The following is a 23,303-nucleotide window of genomic DNA, read 5'->3' as shown; positions in this document are numbered from 1 at the left end:
CTTTCTCTTAGTTCTAATCAGACGATTTTGAGATATAAGGGGGTGGGGAAGGAGGCCTAGTTGCCCTCCAATTTTTCGCTTACTGAAAAAGACAACTAGAACTTCTTATTTTCAACGAACGTTTTTATTAGTAAAAAATATATTAATATATTTTTATTATGTATATGAGGGGTTTCTCCCCTCGTTAATACCTCTTTACACTACAACTTAAATTTTGTCCCAATTCTTTAAGAATGATTTTGTCCCAATTCTTTAAGAATAAGTTTTGTCCCAATTCTTTAAGAGCCCCTGAACCAGAAAGACCGTAGAATAAATAGTTGAAATTACTAGAATAAGAGTTGAATAGCATAAAGAGCGAGGTATTTAGGAGGAGAAGAACCTCTCATATGCGTAATAATCTCTGTTCGTTTTAAATTTTAATGCTACTCCTTACTTTCAAATGAAAATTTTTTTCATGTTTATTTTTTCATTGTTTATTTGTTTATAGTAATGCTAGAAAATCCTACGCCCCCTTCATTGAATTTCTCTCCCAAAGGACATATTCCTCCAAGAAAAGATCCTCCCACATAGCCCCCTCCCCTCAACCACCCTCCCCAAACAAAAAAATCCCCCTGGAAACGTCTGTAAACTTTCCAATAACCATTACTGTATGTAAACACTGGTCAAAGTTTGCAACTTGCAGCCCCTCCCCCGGGGACTGTGGGAGAGTAAGTCATCCCCAAAGACATAGTTATTTTGGTTTTCGACTATGCCGAACGAAATGGCAAAACAAATTACAACTAGCAAAAGTTGCAAACCCCTCATCGCTGAAGATGATTATAGCCTGAAAGCCAACTATTACTTACAAATCCCCTACATGTCTTACTACTGGAACGAAATTGTACTTACCATCAAATATACCGGAAACAAATAATAGCTACATCAACTAGCAAACGTTGCGAACCCCTCATTGCCGAAGATCATTATGAGCCAACAGCCGACTATTGCTTAAAACTCCCGTATACGTCTCACAATTGGTATCGGCCTATTTTTGGCTTCAGTGTGTACCTTACTACTGAAGTTTTCAACCCCTTTAAACTTTCAAACTGATATATTTCTTGAAGGAATGTTTTTTTTTTTTTACCAAGAAATGGATGACATATACTTTGATCAGCTCATCAAGAGCTATTGACTGTCGAAAAAAAAAAATCTATCCGTCTTAGTAAGTTGACTTTTTGCCGTAAAAAAGTTTCTAACGTCATCACTTAGAAAGGAGCAAAGGTTAAACTCTAATTTCTTTAGCAATGAGAGAACAAGTAAAGTTTAAGAGGCAAATCTGATACCATTTCTCTACCGCAATCCCAAGTGCAAAAAACCGAATGATAAACTCAGCTGAAATCACGAACAGAAATGGGTAGAAACAATAGATCTTTGGCAGCCCAAAACAAAAATTCTACGAGGCTTTCCAAAATGCAGTCATATTCATCAATCCGGCATAAGGTCCACAGTTTCCGTAAAAACTGCAGAGGTTAGACCCTTACCACTTTCAAGGAATAAGCTGAAATTGGGGTGCCAGGGAAAAAATATACGACAAAACCAAAGTGTTGCTCTCGCAACACATTTAATATTGCTTAACAAACTAGACAAGAGACTAAATATACCCACAGTAAAACGAAATTCTATTTGTAATTCCTGAGAGCTAAGTGCTCATTCAATCTGAATCAAACTTTGAATGTTAACCTATAGAAATCTATATCTGAAATACAAAAATTAAATCAAACGACAAATAAAAGTGCAATCAATTTATTTTTGCAGGAAAAAAAAATACTGATTCAAAAAAATACGGCTGAGTTTCTGTTTGTGAGTTTCTTCTCCTTTTCGTGAAGCAAGCATCTCCTTTTCATGTGTACTGGCTGGAGCAAGTCTCTGCTTCTAGACAAGTCGTGGAAAGCCGCCAGGAAGCGAGGAATAATGGAAAGGAGGAAATTAAGGGAAAAATTGGAAAGGGAAAAATTTCAAACTAGCAAGGTATCTTGGAGTGCACATTAACAAATTATTTAGTATTATCATTGAAAAAATTGAAAAGAAACTGCCCCTCCCCCGTGGTGTAGAAACATATGTTAAAATAAAACTAAATTTCTATTAAGCTGCCTTTAGATTATGCCCGGTAATTGTATTTAAATACTTATCTATAAACTCAACTTACTTACATAACCCAAAATAAGGCGGCATTGACTGACCCTGGAAATAAGAGTCACATTTAAAAAGGTAAATTTTAATTTTAATTTCATTCAACTTATTTACGTAGGCCTATTTGCTTTTCTCAGTGTGCTTTTCAATGTATTTCATGTATTATAATCTAATGAAACTCTGCTAAGCAAAGTAACAAGTTTTATGAACTAGAAATAACTTGAATAAGCTAAGGAGATCATATGCAGATTTATTTTTAAAAACTTATCTACAGCCAAATAAATTCTAAACTAGGGGTCGACAGCCTAACACCCATGGGCCACAGAGTGACCCATTTACTGATTTCAGGTGACTCGCCTTAGTTCCTAAAAAAGTGGAATGAATAAAAATAACTAACAAGAGTTGAGAGACAAGAAAAAACTAAAAAGGGATATTTTGAAGCTCACAATTTTTAGTTTAAATGGCTTAGAAAGACAATCAAGGGGGGGGGGGGTTTGGATTTTTATATTAGTTTGAAATGTTTCTTTTGTGGAAAAAGTTTTTTTTTTATTCTTAACATTAATTGTCCTACATATGGAGATGTTTCAAAAATTATTAAAACACTTAATATGCAAATACCCATATAAGTGGTAAACTTAATTTAAAAATAAACAAGTTCTAAGTGAAATTAGGAAGCAACATTAAAACTTAAAATAAACAAAATCATTCCGCAGACGACGAAGGCCGTATTCTCACTAAACCTTCGAATAATATAGCGACGATCCTGCACTTTATGGTAAACAAAAGCTGAACAACCTTGTACATTATAACGGTACCCCCACCCTATTCATGTCAGTAGGGGGGGGGGATAAAAACATATAACGATATTTTAGGACTGCTTTCTGCGGTATCCATTCAACATATTATCTCAATTTTTTCTGAGTGTCACAAAGAATATTATGAAACTTAATAGAAAGACTTTATGACTTTATGAACGGCTTTACAGCGGTCATGACAATTTTCATACCCCACGTAAAAATATCAATACGAACAAGATTTCGGTTATGTCCACGACTAGCGTAATAACAAGATAAACAATATTTTTTAGAAGACAGGATTAGTTCTTTGATTTTACATTAAATAAAAAAAAACAAGTTTTTTTTTAACTGAAAGTAGGGAGCGACATTAAAACTTAAAACGAACAGAAATTCCTCCGTACATGAAAGGAGCTGCTCCCTCCTCAACACCCCGCTCTTTACGTTAAAGTTTGACTCTTTTTCTCAACTCTACTTTTTAAAACAGTAAAATAAAAGCCGCAAAATAGCACATGGTAACCAAAAGTCTAAGAAAAATGTTTCTAAAAAAACTGTCCAGGAAGAAAAAATTGCCATTTCAGTGAATATACAGTTTCCAAGATAATTTAGCAACGCTAAAAATGAATACATCACTTGATATTTTCCTTAACTGATTGTGAGGAGCGACGCGGCTCACTAGTAGCCGAAACTTTAAAATTCGAAATTTTGATATCAATAGACATACCAAAAGAATCAGCTTATTATGCAGAATCCAAATGTATAAGATTCATTAAACTCAGTGTTACCCATCAATGCTATGTTCCTGAGAAAATTTTCTTGATTTTCGAAAGTTGGGGGATACCCCCTAAGAGTCAAAGTCAAAAGTTAGGTATGTTAAACCAATAATATAGGAACGTATAGGAAAAACCTAATTTAGGCTTTTTTGGTGTTGGAAAGAAAAATAGCTCTGGTAATAGACTGCTGTAATTTTAGAGTCACGCTATTATTTTTTATTGTTCTTAAGATTACTGTCCCACTTTAACATTTTCTTCTTTAAATTAAACTGAGTGTTGTGACAGTCCCATCGGAAGTGTACCCTTCTATCTACATTGAAATTAACAGAATCAAACTTTCAATATAAAAGTTTTTTTTTAGAATTAATAGAAGGAAGTCGATACGTTAAAAAACCTAGGAACCGAGGGAGGAAAAATCAACAGATATTTTTAGGAAATTACCTAGTTAGATTTTGTATTTATAAAATCTGTCATTTTAAATCTAATATACTTAATCTAGCATCTTCAAATCTAACATATTTGATATTCCAGTGTGCAAGAAATGGTTAAATAAATAAAGTTATTTATTTAAAGTAAGCAATAAGTAAAAGGATTAGGAATAAGTTAATTAGGAATTAGAAATGGACTAAAAATAAAGGATAAGGTTAAGGTTAGGAATAAATGAAGATAAAGAAATGATCTTAGGTAGCAAGAAAATTGTCAAAGTGCATGGCTTCATTTACCAAGGAAGCATTTTTAGTAGGAAAGGTGGATCTAGTGACAATGAAAAGTAGAATACCCCAGGCGTGGGGGGGGGGGTACATGGTTGTAAAAAGCTCGGAAGATAATGTATATAACAAATAGAACCAACATTAGGATGCTAGAAGACAGGGTGAAGACGAAGATCAAGTATGGCTGTGAAACACGAGGTTGAAGAAGATATGCTACCGTATGTATTTTTCATAAGAATTGTCAAGCGATAATTTCAAATACATGTTTGTCTAACGTGCACAAAAAAAATAAGCTGAATGAAAAATGTGACTGAATCCCACTGTTTCGTCTATCCTGAACAAACGTTAAAATATTCATGTCACGCTTTATAAATGAGATAATTAGTTTATAAAATTGCATCACTTGGAAATCCAACTGCGGCCAAACGAAAAGCAAGACCTGCTTGGATGAGGCTAGGGAATGCCATAAGAAAAGATCTAAAGGAATTTGCTTAAGAGGAAAAGTCGGATAAGCGTTTAATGAGAGTAAATTCTCTGAAAAGAGTGGGGGGGGATGATTGCTGGCTTTTTGCAGCAATGAACTGTCTGGAGTAGTAAAAGTAGCAGATATCGAGTTTGGGGAAATGCTAAGAAATGCCCATCTCAATATATTTTAAAATTTGTGTCCATGCATCTAGTTGCCACAATTTTACAACGTTGAAAAACCTCCCAGAAGCTTGTGAAAACAAATTTTGTTCTATAGGTTATTCATAACAACACTAAAAGTGATACAATAATGAACACTGTTTCGACATAACTGTAAATATCTATTCGTAATATTACTGTGTAAATACGTTACTGGAGATAAATCCGGATATTATATTCTATTACACACAACTTTCCAAACCCCAACCAGGCGTTTTTCCTCTAAAGAATTTTTAATTTCCTTAAAATGTGCAATGGGGCATTCCCCCTCCTATAAAAAATAAATTCTGCTCATGTTCAGGTTGAATGTTAGTCTTTACTTTCATAATAAGAGTTTAGACCAGAAATATTCCCATAAATCAATAAAGATTAAAAATCAAGTCCACACTTTTGATGAGTTTTTAAAGTTTTTTGTCCCCCCCAAACCAAAGTCCTGAATACGGTCCTGGAGAGTATGCTACCAATTTCTTCCTCCACCCTCCGCTTGTCTCCCTTAGAACTAATTCTGTATTTATCTGAAGGCTTAATAAGAGCTGGGATGTTTTGGTATTAAAATGTACCCTTTAAGGTATCTCCCTTCCTCCCTAACTACAAAACAATCAGAGAGCCCCATTGTAAGATTTTAAGCGCCTTAAGTTTTGTAATTTGTCCATTTTTTACAGATAGTATTTCTTATTGGAAAACATACAGACATTTTTCGCGGGGGAGTTTTTTTCAGAGAGTGTGATTGTCTGGGGGAATTTTTTTGTACTATCTGTAAGCAACGGACAAATTACAGTTTATAGGAGTTTATCAGAGAAAAGTAAAGAGCCACATTATGCTCAAGACCATCAGAAATAAATTTCTAAATAAATGAAAGAAATAAACGAAACCCAAAACAGACAGAAATTAAATAAACAATCACAGCAAACGTATCAATGATTTCATTTAATAATTCAAAATTTCATTTATTCCGTAATCTTAATTTTGTTTTGAGCTCTTTACACTTCTTAGACATACTTTTTTTTCAGAATTTTTTTTAATTATATCAGTTTTTTTTTATTGCCAAAGTTTTTTTTGTGGCTAATGATGCAGCACTAATAATACAAGACTAAGCATATGAAGGTGGAAATTCGACAGATTATCGAGGGGAAAGTTGAACTAAATTAGAACACACTATGTGCATGCAGGTTGTCTCAATAGCCCCAACACAAAAAAATAATGGATTAATAAAGGGGCCCAAAACCTTTTTTTTCGGATAGGCTGAAAACTTACATATTTAAGTCATCAGACTAAAGGGAGTCCAATGCAGAAGAAAATAGAAAAATATATTGGTCCCCCTCTAAACCCAGACCGCAGTTTGTCCACTCCCCAGTTGAAATTTAGTTTCTACAAAAATCTTGTCAAAATTTGGACATTAATTACGATTAATGTTTCTCCTTTTTTCTATTTAAGAAAAAGGAGAGACAAGTGAATTTTTGGCAAAATAAAAATGATATAGAAAGTAACGCAATTTTAAAGAACGGTAGAAACATTTTAAGAATTTAAGTATAATTATGTTAAAAAGGAAGTTGAATTATCAAATCCTGAATTGAAAAATAAGCCATTGTTTTGCAGTCCTCTCGTCCCCCCCCCCCGCTAAAAAAAACTACAAAATTTGCTTATACAAGCGCTTTGTCAGAAGTGTTTGAATAGATTCATAGGAAAATCAAAAATATAATTACAATGCAAAATAAATCAATAATCAATACAAAAAAAAATAAAATCGATAATTACCTTGTGACAGCGTAGTGGATGAGGCCAGGGTTCACGATTGAAGGTTCCCAGGTTCAATCCCGCGTTTCACAAGGAAAGTTAGATCTTCACAGTTTGATTTCAATTTTTTTCAGCAAATTAAGACAAAATACCCTTTTCATAGTAATTGTGCAGGAAAGGAATTTTGATATTTAGACAATAGAAAACCAAGCATTTTCAAAACAAAGAAAAAAACAATATTAACACTTAAAACTAGTATATATTACTCTAATTGTTAGGGACTGGCTGGATACCAAGTATCGCAATCTCACTTTTTTACGCTTAATTCATTCTGCTTTCTACAGATTTTGCTCCCGAACTAATAAATTGACCTCTATAAATATTGTAGATCATAGAAAGGAAAGAAGGAAAATCTAGCATAGAAAACTAGAAAATAGTTGAGATCGATTATCCTTTTCTTTTTATCTCTTCTTCTTTTTACTCTGGTTTTATTCGTTTGATTCTCTTCTTCTTTTCTTTTTCTCCTCTTCTTCCATTTTATATAATTTTTCTTTCTCTTCTTCTATTATCTTCTCTTCCTGTCTTCTCTTCTTTTTTCTATTTCTCTTTTTCTTTTTTTTTGGTTGATAAAGGCTTACTGACGGAAAGCCGAAATGTTCGGTTATTTTTTAGTAAGCCTATATATTTTTTCACTGTCTTAATTAAAAATTCTCCGTCTTAATAAAAAATTTATTTGGAAGATTTAAGGGAGTTGGGAACTTCCTGGGAGGGTGTAAAAAGGGAGGCTCTGAGTAGATTGGGACGGAGGCTGAGTATGTATAGCTATGTTGGCCTCAGGTGGTTTGGGGCTGCGGTGGGTTGTTAGTAGTAGTAATAGTTGTAGTATCTATATGTTCTAATTTATTTATTTTGTCAATAGAGAAAGTTTAATAGCTGTAAAGTACTTTTTTTGGCGAGACTGAATCTCTAATTTTGGTGCATCCCGGCTCCAATGACATGAGAAAATATTGATCGTTGTTGAGCCTCCCCCCACTAAAAAAAAAATCAAATCCTTGGAAAGACTCTGTGTTATATGAAAGTGGCTACCAATGAGCCCTTTTTAAAGGATTTCGTCAGCTGCAATATCCACTTTTCTAGTGTTTTTAACTTGAAAATTGAAAACAAGAAAATATAAGATATTGTCAGCTTAAATGGAATGATAGACAATAAACAAAGACAAATATCAAAGCCTACGAATTTATCTCAAATCTTTTCTTATCTCCCGGCTCAAATGGCAAGTGAAAACTTTTTTCCCTGTTGAAACCCCCCCTCCTCCCCCTAAAAAATCAAAATCTATGGAAAGGCTCTGTGTTGCATAAAAAGTGCTATAAATAAGCCCTTTTTAAAGAATATTACCAACTGTAATTTCTACTTTTCTAATGTTTTTCACTTAAACCAGAAAAAGAGAGAATATGTGAAATTGTCAGCCTAATAGCGTTATTAGGAGTAGACTTGGTGTTAAGCAGGGATGTACAATTTCCCCAAGGCTATTTTCATTGTATATTATTGATTTTGAAGAAAATTTGATAGGCAGAGGCGCCCCAAAAATTAAGCTTTCAAGTGCAAGCATTATGGCATTACTTTTTGTGGATGACATAGCATTAGTAGCGGAAAGTAAAGAACATTTACAACAACTACTTGATCTAGCATCTTCTTATTTTAGGAATAAGAAATTAGTGTTAAACATAAAGAAGTCGGTGGTAGTGGTTAGGAAAAGAGGAGAACAGATGGATTCGCAGTGTCAGTTTACGTATAAAGGTAGGACACTAGACTACGTAGATGAATTTCAGTACTTAGGTTGTAGGCTTTTGGCAGATGGGAAATGGAAAAAAACATCTCAAGATAGTAGAAAGTAAGGGAAATAGACTACTAGGATTGTTAAGTAAAAGTAGTATAAAGGAAATTAGGGATGTAGGACTGCTACCTCCCTAGGTAGTAGAAAGTAAGGGAAATAGACTACTAGGATTGTTAAGTAAAAGTAGTATCAAGGAAATTAGGGATGTAGGACTGCTAAAGTATGTTTTTAATGCTAGGGTTAGATCGGCTTTGCATTACGGGGCGGAGCTTTGGGGGTTTAAAAAGGGGTTGAATTTAGAGAGAATGCAGTTGAGGTTTTTTAAGTGTATGTTAGGCCTTGATAATAAGTTTATTGGATTAGTACTACGAGGGGATATAGGAATAAAGTGTATGAGACAGAGTAGATTAATTAGTATGGTTAAATTATGGGAAAGGGTATCATCGAGAGATGATAATAGGCTAGTTAAACAAGCATTTTTAATGATGCTTTAAGATAGGAGGAAGAATTCGTGGCCAAATCAGGTGAAGAGTATATTAGATCGTGCAGGGCTAGGTAATTGCTGGAATGAGGGAAAGGGGATAGGAGAGATGGTAGGGACTGTATCCAGGTTAGTTGCTACTAGGCTAGAATCTCAGGAAGTTCAGGTTTGACAAGCTGAGAAGGCCACCTCGCCGTCCCTTGGGATATATGCGGAGGTCAAGGAGAATTGGGGCGAAGAAATTTACCTAAAAATGGGATTGGCTCCGGGTGATTTGAAATGGGTAATGTATGTAAGGGGAAATTTTATGCCTCTTGGAGAACATAGGAAATATTTAGGGAGAAATAGATTGAGGGATGGTCCTTACAGTTGCCCTATGTGTGGAGAGATGGAAGAGTCTTTGCAACATTTTTCAGGGGATTGTAGGGAGTTGAGGGATTTGCGCTTGGAAATATTTGGTAGGGAGGTTGGGGGGAGAGTTTGGATTTCGGAAATTTTGAGAAGTAGGTGTTACTTAACTATAAATAATATTGGAAAGTTCGTCCGGGTAGGTATGAGGTATCGTGATGTTTTCTTAAATAATTAGTTTAATGTCTCCAGTCTATGTTTGTTGCTGTATTTTTTTTCACTTGTTTTGTGTATGTTACCATGGTCCAATTGGGCTTTTCGTGTGAATAAGAATCTATCTAACTATCTATCTATCTATCTATCTATCTATTTATCTATATATCTATCTATCTATGGGCGCCCATAAGCTACATTTTATGGAGAGGCTTACTCGGTCGAATTGGCACTTCCCATGATGTATAATAGAACAAGACACAATCTTCATGGTTGATTGTGTATGGCTATGCTGTTTGACCTGAGTGATTGTATGGAGGAGTAGGGTTGAGCTTCATTCAAGTATTGATCTATATTAATTACTAATGTAGGAAAACTGTCTTCCTTTTCTCTTTCTGTTTTTTTATGTTTTTTTATGTGTGTGCTGTTGCATTGGTGATTTCTTTTTTCATTATAAAAAAAAAAAGAAAAATTAGCCCCTCCCCCTTTATTTTGTGAATTGATGCTAAACTTTTGATAAATTGAAAGAGTTAAATACTTAAAGAAGTATAAGGACTAAACTAGAAATAGCACAATTGACGCAACTCGCAACTTACATCTATTTCTAATAATTGGCCTTTATTTCAACAATTTTTATATAAGCTTAGGGCCAAGGGTTCATTCACTTGTAAAAATGATGCATATTAGGTGGCATGCTTGACGTGGTGGCATATTTGGTGCCAAGAGAAGCGGTGCGGCGGAGGTCTTCAATGTATGGTGTAATAAGCAGTGCTGTGGAACTTGCATTAGGTGGCGGAGAACCACCCTTCGTTTGGGGTGTAAGCACAAGCGCCATTTAGTTTTATGACTACGAGAGATTGTGCAAATAAAAGCGATTATAAAAAAAAATTCTAAAGCTTGAATTTTATCCCCTGAATCTCAAAGGCCGTAAAATAAATAGTTGAAATTACTAAAAATACTTTAGCATAAAGACTGAGGTATTAGGAGGAGGTGAACCCCCTATATGCGTAATAATTTCTGTTCGTTTTAAGTTTTAATGCTACTCCTTGCTTTCAGTTGAAAAAACTTTTTCATATTTATTTTTTCATCGTTTTTTTAAATAATGCTAGAAAATGCTGCACCCCCTTCATGGAAATCTTTTTCCCCAATTGACATGTTCCTTCATGGAAAGTTTCCCCCACATAACCCCCTCTTCTAAACCCCTCCTCCCAACCAAAAAATCCCCCTGAAAAAATCTGTACACTTCCCAATAACCATTACTATATGCAAACACTGGTCAAAGTTTGTAACTTGCCGCCCCTCCCACTGGGACTGTGGGGGAGTAAGTCGTCCCCATATACAAAGTTGTAAGGTTTTTTTGACTATGCTGAGTAAAATGGCTATCTCAGAATTTTGATCTAACGACTTTGGGAAAAAATGAGCATGGGAGGGGGCCTAGGCGCCCTCCAATTTTTTTGGTCACTTAAAAAGGGCATTCGAACTTTTCATTTCCTTTCGAATGAGCCGTCTCGCAAAATTCTAAGACCACTGGGTCGATACGATCACCCCTGGAAAAACAACAACAACAAAAAAAAAAACAAATAAACACGCATCCGTGATTTGTCTTCTGGCAAAAAAATACGAAATTCCACATTTTTGTAGATAGGAGCTTGGACCTTGTACAGTAGGGTTCTCTGATACGCTGAATTTGATGGTGCGATTTTCGTTAAGATTTTATGACTTTTTGGGGGTGTTTCCCCCTATTTTTTAAAATAGGGCAAATTTTCTCAGTATTGTAACTTTTGATGGGTAAGACTAGACTTAATGAAACTTATTTCTTGAAAATCAGCAATAAAATGCGATTCTTTTGATGTAACTATTAGTATCAAAATTCCGATTTTTAGAGTTTTGGTTACTATTGAGCCGGGTCGCTCCTTACTACAGATCGTCACCACTAACTGTTTGATAAAAGATATTCACTTTTTGGACTATTGTTTTTTTGTCAGTCACCGAGCATTCTTTTGACATTGGAATAGACGATAATTGTGGCCACATATCCAATAACGATAAAAGAGAATATTAGTCAGCTAGGTCAATTTAACGAAATGGTCAGCTAGGTCACTTTAAGCCAACCGTCTAGGGCCAAAAGAAAAGCACGTTTTTCTTGCAATGGGAACATCTTGGGACGGTGTAAAGAGGGCAGCTTTGAATAGACTGGAATAGAGGAGGAGTGTACGTAGCTGTGTCGGCCTCAAGTGGCTTGTTGCTACAGTGAGTTAGTACCTAGTAATAGTAGTAGTAGTAGTAGTAGGTCAACTTAACATATCAAGAATGAGGTGTTATAGAACATCGAAGATATATTGACTCGAAATTGTTTTAAATATTCCAATACTCCTTGTGTCTTAGATTTACTAAATTTGGTTCGAATATCACCCTGTTGACTGTAGACACTTGAATTTTTAAGTTTATCTCTGTAAGTTTAATATAGATACAATAGCTACCATTGTCGATGGTTAGAAAAATTCTAAAAACAGAAATTTGAAGTCAATTCAGTGTTTTCCCATTTTCCAGTTTTTTTTTCGCGAACGTAAGTAATTTCTGTTTTATTTATGACGTTACTTAAATTACATTGTTAGAGTTCACTCCTAAACAAAACTTTTAAAGAAATCTGATCTACTCAGAAGCCAAATAGAATAAGTCTTTAAGCTAAACTATAAGAAAACTTCATCAAGTAACATGCATTGACATTGTGGTAAACTATTCATCTACTCTAGGGTAACCTCACTAGGAAGAGCAGAGGCGCTTTAGCTAGATATAGTTATCCATTATTGTAAATTTATGACTCCGTGTTGTGTTTCTGTCTAGTCAGCGTACAAATTTCGGCTCAACTTTACGGGTACAATCCCTCCGACAAGGTCCCAGCTATTTCTCACCTTCAAGGCAGACAAGTGGACTCTCACCACAAGCCCAAATAGCTCGCAGTCCGATTGGATCGTCATCAGAGCCCCCTTTGGTGGCTGATGGAGCTACTGTGGAAGAACCGATTTTACCTGATTTGTGTCTCCAGTTTTTATGGGAGGAGCCTAAAAATCCGTGAGTGTTTCAGCTTGATTTGACTTCATCTTGTAATTAACTAATAGTTGCAACCGTTTTTTGAAAGTTCTAAATAATAATTAAGTAAGTGACTAATTAAATTAGTAATAATTGAGTAGTTAAGTAATAATTACAACTTAATCTTGTAATTACAACTGCTTTACTTTGATTCTACCATAATTGAGATGAAAATACAGAAATGTGCAACAATGATTAAAACCTTTAATCAAGGCCAGATCTGAATAAAATAACAAAGTCCGAATATTTTGGTTGCACTTTTGGGAACCTTTATTTAGGTAAGCTAAGGTTTTATTTCAACAAAGCGGCTATCACAAGCCCAAAAGGGCCAAATTCGCACTTTAGTATCAGTAAAAAAAAGCAAAAATTTAAGGAATGGTCAATGTCATCATAAAATTGCAATCAATATAATAGTCAAACGATAAAAACTTGTAAAATTGAAACAGAAAAAACAAATTTAAACAAGAGTCTAGCTAGCAAGAATTACAAAGTACGCAATTGTAAAATAAACACTAAAGCTATAAGATAAAACTGGAGTGAGAAGGGGGGGAGGGGGCTATTGATTTAAAATTTTAACTATGTGAGGGATGAATATTCTTCTATATCTTTCAGTGGAAACTCTTATTGGGACAAGAAGGGGGATTTTTCTTGAAACAGAACGTGGGGTGAGTTCGGGGGGGGAATGTTCACCAAGGAAAAGAGAAGTAGTACGAAGGTTATGCACGGTATTGTTGGCGAAACGCATTAAAATTTGCGCTCTCCTTTCCTTAAGGGTGATTAGATTTGTTCTTCGAAGAAGGAAAATGTAAAACACTTTACCCTCATTGAAGATAATTCTTAGGCACCTTTTTAGAACTTCCTCTATTCTATCCGACAATTCACTGGAGATGCCAGGATGCCAAACAAGACAAGCGTATTCGATGGTAGGACGTATTAAAGAGAGAAAAATCCTCAAACAATGCGAATTAGGATATTTAAATTTATTAAGGAGTTTGAGGAGGAAAATGCATTATTTGTACGTTTAAAAAAATTATTAACGTGGCAATCCCATTTTAAGTTGCTTGAGATGGCAACACCCAGTAACTTCATAGTATTAGCAGAGATTTAAGGGGGATTGGACAGGAGAAAGGGGGAATAATAAGGAAACTGGTTGTTAAAACTTTGACTTTAAAGGGTTATAGAAGGAGAAAAAAAAATTAGACTTTTTAGCCAAAAGTGTTGAACGTTTCTCTTAGTGGTACAATACTGCATACAAATGCAGCCCCAAACGATATGCTAGTCAAGCTCAATCAGTGAAATTGTATAGGTCCAAAACAAATTTGTACTTCGATAGGGCATTCTAACAATAGGAAATAATCTTTTGAACCTATAAATAGACTGGAAGTTGGGTCTAAGAAATTATTTATTTTTACTGTGGAAGTTTTAATTTTAAAGTTTTTTCTAATTTTAACTTTGATTTTAAAGTTATTTCAATTTTAAAGTTGTTTTGTTGTTGGCTGAAATTTCATCAAACAGTTCGTGGTAACGAACTGTTTGATGATAAGGAGCAGCCCGGCTCAATAGTAAACGAAACTCTAAAAAACGGAATTTTGATGCTAAAATATACATCAAAAGAATCAGATTCTTATGCTGACTTTAAATATATAAGTCTCATCAAATTTAGTCTTTGTCATCAAAAGTTACGAGCCTGAAAAAATTTGCCTTATTTTAGAAAATAGGGGAAAATACCCCCTAGAAGTCACAGAATCTTTCCATCATCTTTCAGAAAATTATACCATAGCATTCGGTGTATCAGAGAATCCTATAGCGAAATTTTCAAGCTTCTATCTACAAAAATGTGGAATTTTGTATTTTTTGCCAGAAGACAAATCACGGGTGCGTGTTTATTTGTTTGTTTTTTTGTGTTTTTTTTCTTTTCCCCAGGGGTCATCGTATCGACCAAGTGGTCCTAGAATGCCGCAAGAGGGCTCGTTCTAACGGAAGGGCTCATTCTAACTAGAAAATTTCTAGTGCCCTTTTTAAGTGACCAAAAAATTGGCGGGCACCTAGGCCCCCTCCCACGCTCATTTTTTCTCCAAAGTCAACAGATCAAAATTTTGAAATAGCCATTTTGTTCCGCATAGTCAAAAACCATAATAACTATGTCTTTGGGAATGACTTACTCCCCTAAAGTCCCTGGGGGAGGGGCTGCTAGTTACAAACTTCGACCAGTGTTTACATATAATAATGATTATTGGGAAGTGTACAGTCGTTTTCAGGGGATTTTTTTTTGTTTTGGGGTTGGGGTTGAGGGGAGGGGGCTATGTGGGAGGATCTTTCCTTGGAAAAATATGTCATGGGGGACCAGAAATTCAATGAAAAGGGCGCAAGATTTTCTAAAATTACTATAAAAAAAACAATGAAAAAATAAACATGAAAATTTTTTTCAATTGAAAGTAAAGAGCAGCATTGAAACTTAAAACGGACAGAGATTATTACGCATATGCGGGGTTCTAAAAATACTTTAGCATAAAGAGCGAGGCATTTAGGAGGAGTTAAATACCTCGCTATTTATGCTATAGTATTTTTAGTAATTTCAACTATTTATTCTACAGCCTTTCTGATTCAGGGGTCATTCTTAAAGAATTAGGACAAAACTTACGATTTAGTGTAAAGAACGAGGTATTAACGAGGGTACAAACCCCCTCATATATATAATAAAAATTAATGAATATAAAAGTTTGTTACGTAAGTTAATTCTTAAGTTACGTATATTTTTTACTAATAAAAAAATTCGTTAAAAATTAAAATTTATAGTTGCCTTTTTATGTAACCGAAAAATTGCTTGGCAACTAGGCCTCCTTCCCCATCCCTTATTTCTCAAAATCGTCTGATCAAAACTAAGAGAAAGCCATTTAGCCAAAAAAGGAATTAATATGCAAATTTCATTTTAATAATTTATGTGTGGAGAGCCAAAATCAAAGATGCATTAATTCAAAAACGTTTAAAAAGTATATAAAAAAACTAGTTTTTTAAATTGAAAGTAAGGAGCGACATTAAAACTTAAAACGAACAGAAATTACTCCGTATATGAAATGGGTTGTCCCCTCCGCAATCCCTCGCTCTCTACGCTTAAGTTTGACTCTTTGCCACAATTATGCTTTTTAAAACAATTAAAAGCTTTAGCGTAAAGAGCGAGGGATTGCGGAGGGGACAACCCATTTCATATACGGAGTAATTTCTGTTCGTTTTAAGTTTTAATGTCGCTCCTTACTTTCAGTTTAAAAAAACTATTTTTTTTAATATAATGTCTAACAGAATTGAATGCCTTGTGATGACTGTAATTAGCCGGATAATAACCGGTATTGCTGGCTTATCAAGACCTGATGAAAGCTTATAGTAGCCTACTGATGGTCTATTTGTATGTTTATTATTAGTTTGTTATTTTTGTACATGAATAGTCAGGATTATTGTTTAGAAAAAGACTTTAGAACTGTCCAGGTCTTCTTTATGTAGCCCTAAAGATAGATCCATGTTAGTACCGTTTTACGAACTTGGGAATAAGGAATGAAACTTTAAAACCCTTTCCGAATTTACTGGCCAACTTAGTCCTTTGCTTTGTTGTGCGTTGAATTTTTTATATTATAATAATTTATTTCAACCCCTTGCACAAGCATGAAATGCACTTAGAAGGACTACAAACATACAGGAAATTATAGAAGAATGAAAGTACTATCAAGAAAATACTCACGAGAAATATAACATCGCAGCTACTCAAACAACACAATTAAGCTATAGGCTACAACTGAGTGAAAAGTGGACAAAATTTTCTCTGCGCTTGCGGAACTTGTCCTCAAGCTGGTCCATTTTTGAAGAAATACCAAAAACACCATATCCACTGAAAACGAAAATTGCAAGTCCAAAGAGGAACCTGCAGAAGATATTTGCAAAAACGGAAGAATGTGTTTCTGTATAATGTAAAAGATTATAACGTTTACAAGAATTGTTTTTTTTTTCAATGCATGTTTACAAGAGCTAAGAGCTCATATGGCACTTATGACGAGGCCAGAAGAGCTAAGAGCCAAGAGCTCATATGGTATGAGCTCTAACAAAATTATAAGAATCAATAGATTGATTTAAAAGGAAAATCAGAGGCTTAATGGCGGTCGGGATTTAAAATAAGAGCTCTGAGTCACGATGTCCTTCTAAATGTCAAAATTCATTAAGATCCAATCACCCACTCGTAAGTTATAAATACCTCATTTTTTCTAATTTTTCCTCTCCCTTTAGCCCCCCCCCAGATGGTTGAATCTGGGAAAACCACTTTATCAAGTCAATTTGTGCAGCTCCCTGACACGCCTACCAATTTTCATCGTCCTAGCACCGTCCAAAAGCACCAAACTCGCCAAAGCACTGAACCCCTGCCCCGAACTCCCCCAAAGAGAGCGAATCCATTACGGTTACGTCAATCACGTATCTACGACATTTGCTTATTCTATCCACCAAGCATCATCCCGATTTCTCCACTCTAAGCGTTTTCCAAGATTTCTCCCTCCAACTCCCCCCAATGTCAGCAAATCTGGTCGGGATTTGAAATTAGAGCTCTGAGACATGAATTCCTTCTAAATATCAAATTTCATTAAGATCCGGTAACCCGTTCTTAAATTAAAAATACCTCAATTTTTCTAATTTTTCCAAATTAACACCCCGCCCCCAGATCGTCCAAAGAGAACGCATCTGTTCCAATTATGTCAATCACGTATCTAGAACTTCTTCTTATTCCTCCCATCAAGTTTTATCCTGATCTCTCCACTCTAAGTGTTTTCCAAGATTTCTGTTTCCCTCCTCCAACCCCCTATGTCCCCGGATCCAATTCGAGTTGAAAATGGAGCATCTGAGACATAGGATCCTTCTATATATCAAGTTTCATTAAGATCCGATCACCTATTGGTAAGATAGAAATACCCCAATTTTCATGTTTTCCAAAAATTCCGGTTTCCCCCTCCAACTGTCCCTCCAACAATGTCACAGGATCTGGTCGGAATTTAAAAATAAGAGCTTTAAAGTACAAGATCATTCTAAATATCAAATTTCATTAAGATCTAATCACCCCTTCGTAAGTTACAAATACCTCCTTTTTCCGAATTACACCCCCCCCTCCCCAACTCCACCAAAGAGAGCGGATCTGGTCCGGTTATGTCAGTCACGTATCTTAGACTTGTTTTTATTCTTCACATCTAGTTTCATCCTGATCGCTCCGCTTTAAGTATTTTGTAAGATTTCCGATACCCCCCCCCCCAATGATACTGGATCTGGTTGAGATTAAAAATAAGAGATCTGATTTACGAGGTCCTTCTAAGTATGAAGTTTCATACTTAGAAGTTTCATACTTTCTTCTTCGTAAGTTAAAAATACATCATTCTTTCAAATTTTTCAGAATAAATATGCTTTGAAAAAAAAAAATAGAAAAAATGAGGTACTTGTCACCTGTGAACGGATGATCAAATCTTAATGAAATTTGATATTTAAAAGAAACTTGTGCTTCAGAGCTCTCATTGTAAATCCCAACCAGATCCGGTGACATTGGGGGAGTTTGAGGGGGAAACCAGAAATCTTGGAAAACGTGAAGATTGAGGCACCTGTATCTTACGAATGGGTGATCGGATCTTAATTAAACTTGATATATAGAAAGATCTTATGTCTTGGATGCTCCATTATCAATTGGAATCGGATCGGGGGACATAGGGGGTTTGAGCGGGAAACAGAAATCTTAGAAAAGGCTTTGAGTGGAGAAATCGGGATTAAACTTGATGGGAAGAATAAGCGCTAAGTTCTAGACAAGGGATTGGCATAATTGGAAAGGATCCACTGTCTTTGGGGAATTAGGGGAGCGGTGTTAATTCAGAAAAATTAGAAAAAATGAGGTGTTTTTAACTTAAGAAGGGATGACCAAATCTTAATGAAATTTGATATTTAGAAGGAACTAATGAGTCAGAGCTCTTATTTTAAATCCTGACCAGATTGGTGACATTGGAGGGAGTTGGAGGGGGAAACCGAAAATCTTGGAAAACGCTTAGAGTGGAGAGATCGGGAAGAAACTTGGTGGGTAGAAAAAGCAAATTTCGTAGATACGTGATTGACGTAACCGCACTGGATCCGCTCTCTTTGGGGAACTTAAGGGGAGGGGTCCAGTGCTTTGGCGAGTTCCAGTGCTTCTGGATGTGCTAGGACGATGAAAATTGGTAGGCGTGTAAGGGACCTGCACAAATTGACTTGATAAAGTTGTCTCTCTCGATTCGACCATCTGGAAGGCTGAAAGGAGAGGAAAAGTTAGAAAAAACGAGGTATTTATAACTTACAAGTGTGGTGATTGGATCTTAATGAATTTTGATATTTAGAAGGACCTCGGGACTCAGAGCTCTTATTTTAAATCCCGACCGGCATTAAGCCTCTGATTTTCCTTTTAAATAAATCTATTGATTCTTAGAATCTTGCTAGAGCTCATACCATGTGAGCTTTTAGCTTTTTTTTTAATAGATATTGTAAATAGTGTATCAAACAACACACACACATATATATATATATATATATATATATATATATATATATATATATATATATATATATATATATATATATATATATATACCCCCTCATATAAATATTAATTTCTGTTCGTTTTAATATTGCTCCTTATTTTCACATGAAAAACTTTTTCTAACTTAATTAATTTTTATTTTTTAATTAATAATATAAGTTCCTAATAGCTACGCCTTCTTAAACTGTTTAGTGTAAGATGCTTATAGTCTATTTTTGTAGCTTATATAGATATATATATATATATATATATATATATATATATATATATATGGATATATGTATATATATATATATATATATATATATATATATATATATATATATATATATATATATATATATATATATATATATATATGTATATATATATATGTATATATATATATATATATATATATATATATATATATATATATATATATATATATATATATATATATATATATATATATATATATATATAAATTCCTCACTTTTCCCTTGAAGATAGGCTACTTTCAAGTAGAAATCTGGGGTGGGCCCACCCCAGATTTTCCAACTCCGCTTCCACCAAAAAGGTCCCTTTCCGGCCATAATTATCCATTATGTCCAACATAATCCATTCTGTTCAAATGATTTCAACTAACTGCACGCGTATTAGCCAAAGAGCGTAATTACCTGACGACCCTTGGGGTAATTACGCTATTTGCTATTAATCATTGTAAACTTTGAAAGTAGAACCGAAACCGAACCGAACCGGAACCGAAAAGGTCAAAGAGATTTGCTTCCGCTGTTGCATTGAAAAAAAAATAAGAGCAATAAACTATATGTAATTAGTTTATTAGGTATAAATTTTGTTTATTTTTATTCATATCTTTTAGTTTTACTGCTGATAATGAACCCTGTATAAGTGTTTCGAAGAAAAAATAAATTTAAACAAGAGTCTAGCTAGCAAGAATTACAAAGTACGCAATTGTAAAATAAACACTAAAACTATAAGATAAAAGTGGAGTGAGAAGGGGGGAAGGGGGCTATTGATTTAAAATTTTAACTATGTGAGGGACGAACGTTCTTCTATATCTTTCAGTGGAAACTCTTATTGGGGCAAGAAGGGGGATTTTTCTTGAAACAGAACGTGGGGTGAGTTCGGGGGGGGGGGAATGTTTACCAACGAAAAGAGAAGTAGTACGAGGGTTATGCACGGCATTGTTGGCGAAACGCATTAAAGTGTGCGCTCTCCTTTCCTTAAGGATGATTAGATTTGCTCTCCGAAGAAGGAAAATGTAAAGCACTTTACCCTCATTTAAGATAATTCTTAGGCACCTTTTTAGAATTTCCTCTATTCTGTCCAACAATTCTTTGGAGATGCCAGGATGCCAAACAAGACAGGCGTATTCGAGGGTAGGACGTACCAAAGAGAGAAAAATCCTCAAACAATGTGATTTAGGACATTTAAATTTATTAAGGAGTTATTTGTACGTTTAAAAAAATCATTAACGTGGCAATCCCATTTTAAGTTGCTTGAGATGGCAACACCCAGTAACTTCACAGTATTAACAGACATTTCAGGGGGGATTGGACAGGAGAAAGGGGGAGTTTTAAAGAAACTAATTGTTAAAACTTTGACTTTAAAGGGTTATAGAAGGAGAGAAAAAAATTAGACTTTTTAGCCAAAAGTGTTGAACGTTTCTCTTAGTGGTACAATACTGCATACAAATGCAGCCCCAAACGATATGCTAGTCAAACTCAATCAGTGAAATTGTATAGGTCCAAAACAAATTTGTACTTCGATAGGGCATTCTAACAATAGGAAATAATCTTTTCAACCTATAAATAGAATGGAAGTTGGATCTAAGAAATTATTTTTTTTTACTATGGAAGTTTTAATTTTAAAGTTTTTCTTAATTTTAACTTTAATTGTAAAGTTATTTCAATTTTAAAGTTGTTTTGTTGTTGGCTGAAATTTCATTTCTAACAGATGTGAATGCCTTGTGATGACTGTAATTAGCAGGGTAATAACCGGTATTGCTGGCTTATCAAGACCTGATGGAAGCTTATAGTAGCCTACTGATGTTCTATTTATATGTTTATTATTAGTTTGTTATTTTTGTACATGAATAGTCAGGAATATTGTTTAGAAAAAGACTTTAGAACTGTCCAGGTCTTCTTTATGTAGCCCTAAAAATAGATCCATGTTAGTACCAAAGGATTTTACGAACTTGGGAATAAGGAATGAAACTTTTAAACCCTTTCCGAATTTACTGGCCAACTTTGTTCTTTGTTTTGTTGTGCATTGAATTTTTTATATTATAATAATTTATTTCGACCCCTTGCACAAGCACGAAATACACTTAGAAGGAGTACAAAGATACAGGAAATTATAGAAGAATGAAAGTTCTATCAAGAAAATACTCACGAGAAATATAACATCTCAGCTACTCAAGCAACACAATTAAGTTATACAACTGAGCAGTGTTGCCACGTTGTCAGCGTAAAAAAACGCCCTGGGATTTTCAAAATAAGCCCGAACAAGCCCCAAAAATTTTTATCGAAATAATCTACTTTTGAGACTTCACTTTATAGTGAGCGTGTCTGAAAGCTTGTTCCACGGAGAATGCTACATCTGGATGCAACATTAATGCTGAATTTTAAGTCCCAAAGCTATTCTCATCGTTTTTTCTTTAAACTTCAGGAAGAGTCGTAATTTGGTTTATCTCCCCTCAACATTCGCAGGGAAGAAGAATAAACCTACCCAGCAGACGGGAAGACTTGACTTTTTTTGCCGCTTTTAAGTTTGAAATATAAAAGAATTACCTTAAGCTGTATGGCAGCTTAATATTTTGAACTCAGATTTTTTTTTTCTGAAGCTAAGCCTTAGCATTGAAAAACTTATGGTGCGAAAGTGAAACTGTCTACTTGGAAACAAATTCGTCCATGGAATTCTCAAACTCGAGACTTTTGAAATCAAAGAACATGTGCTCAGACGTAGGATCAAAGCTAGACGATTTAATTGTAACTGCTGCTATTTTAGATGAAAGCAAAATAAAAAAGACAAAGGGGCCATTTCCCAGCCGAGCCCTCGAGGCAAATCTTAATATGTTAGTATTCCTTACAGTTTTAGTTTTCCCTCCAAATTTACACCTTTCAACAGAGTTTCCGCCTCTCCATACCCTTGCGAAAGCTATAGCCCTATACAAATAAAGCCACTTCCCAATGCCCTATCTCCCTAATAAGGTATAAATTTTTTTTTAATTTGTCACTAAATATTATATTTTCTTTATGTTTATCTCTTTAGAAACCTATTTTGGAGCAAGATTATAATCTAAAAATTACCTTAAGCTAAGTGGCAGCTAAGTATTTTGAACTTTTATGGTTATTTAAGACAAGACTTTTCACTGAAAACCTTCTTTTTTTCTTGTCACCTAGTTTTAATGAACGCGGCTTTCAGCTAATTCTTAGTGCATTGACATCGTAATACAACAAAGAAAATTTCACGAGTAACAGAAAACGCAATGAGATCTCTGCAATAAGCAAAATAATTTTAGTGAGCAAAACAGAATCATGACCAAAATATCACAACTAGAAATACACAGGCTTAATTACTTCTTTGGATAGAGTGGTAAAATGCAAAAAGGAAAATAATTGAAGCTTGAAATTCTGTATCACAAAGGAAAAAAAACTTCAAGAGAATCAACGTAATGACTCTCAATACTTTTGGTACATTTTCTTAATACCTCAAGCAAGAAAAATTTAAAATAATTTCTGAGAAATGAAATATAATGTACAGCTTTTGACAAAAAAAAAATGCTACATCAACTAAAAAGCTAATTGCAATTTAGAAATTCAGTGTCATCACCTTAGGAAAAATATGCATATCAAAAGCTGATTATTTTGTAATACAGCATTTTGGTTTTT

At 34.6% G+C, this 23,303-nt stretch overlaps 1 long non-coding RNA gene across 1 annotated transcript; it reads right to left on the bottom strand.

Annotated features, from left to right (window-relative positions):
• Positions 1-1,766: 1,766 nt before the first annotated feature.
• Positions 1,767-22,355, bottom strand: LOC136037246 (uncharacterized). The gene is made up of 3 exons (XR_010619896.1): positions 22,203-22,355; positions 16,561-16,740; positions 1,767-2,220 (listed from the first exon to the last, which is right to left on the bottom strand). It is a non-coding gene; the product is annotated as an uncharacterized LOC136037246 (long non-coding RNA).
• Between the last annotated feature and the right edge of the window lie 948 nt (positions 22,356-23,303).

The sequence above is a fragment of the Artemia franciscana genome, chromosome 16 (genome assembly GCF_032884065.1).
Source record: "Artemia franciscana chromosome 16, ASM3288406v1, whole genome shotgun sequence".
In the NCBI taxonomy this organism is placed as follows: Eukaryota; Metazoa; Arthropoda; class Branchiopoda; order Anostraca; family Artemiidae; genus Artemia; species Artemia franciscana.
This window is presented reverse-complemented; position numbering and strand designations above follow the sequence as displayed.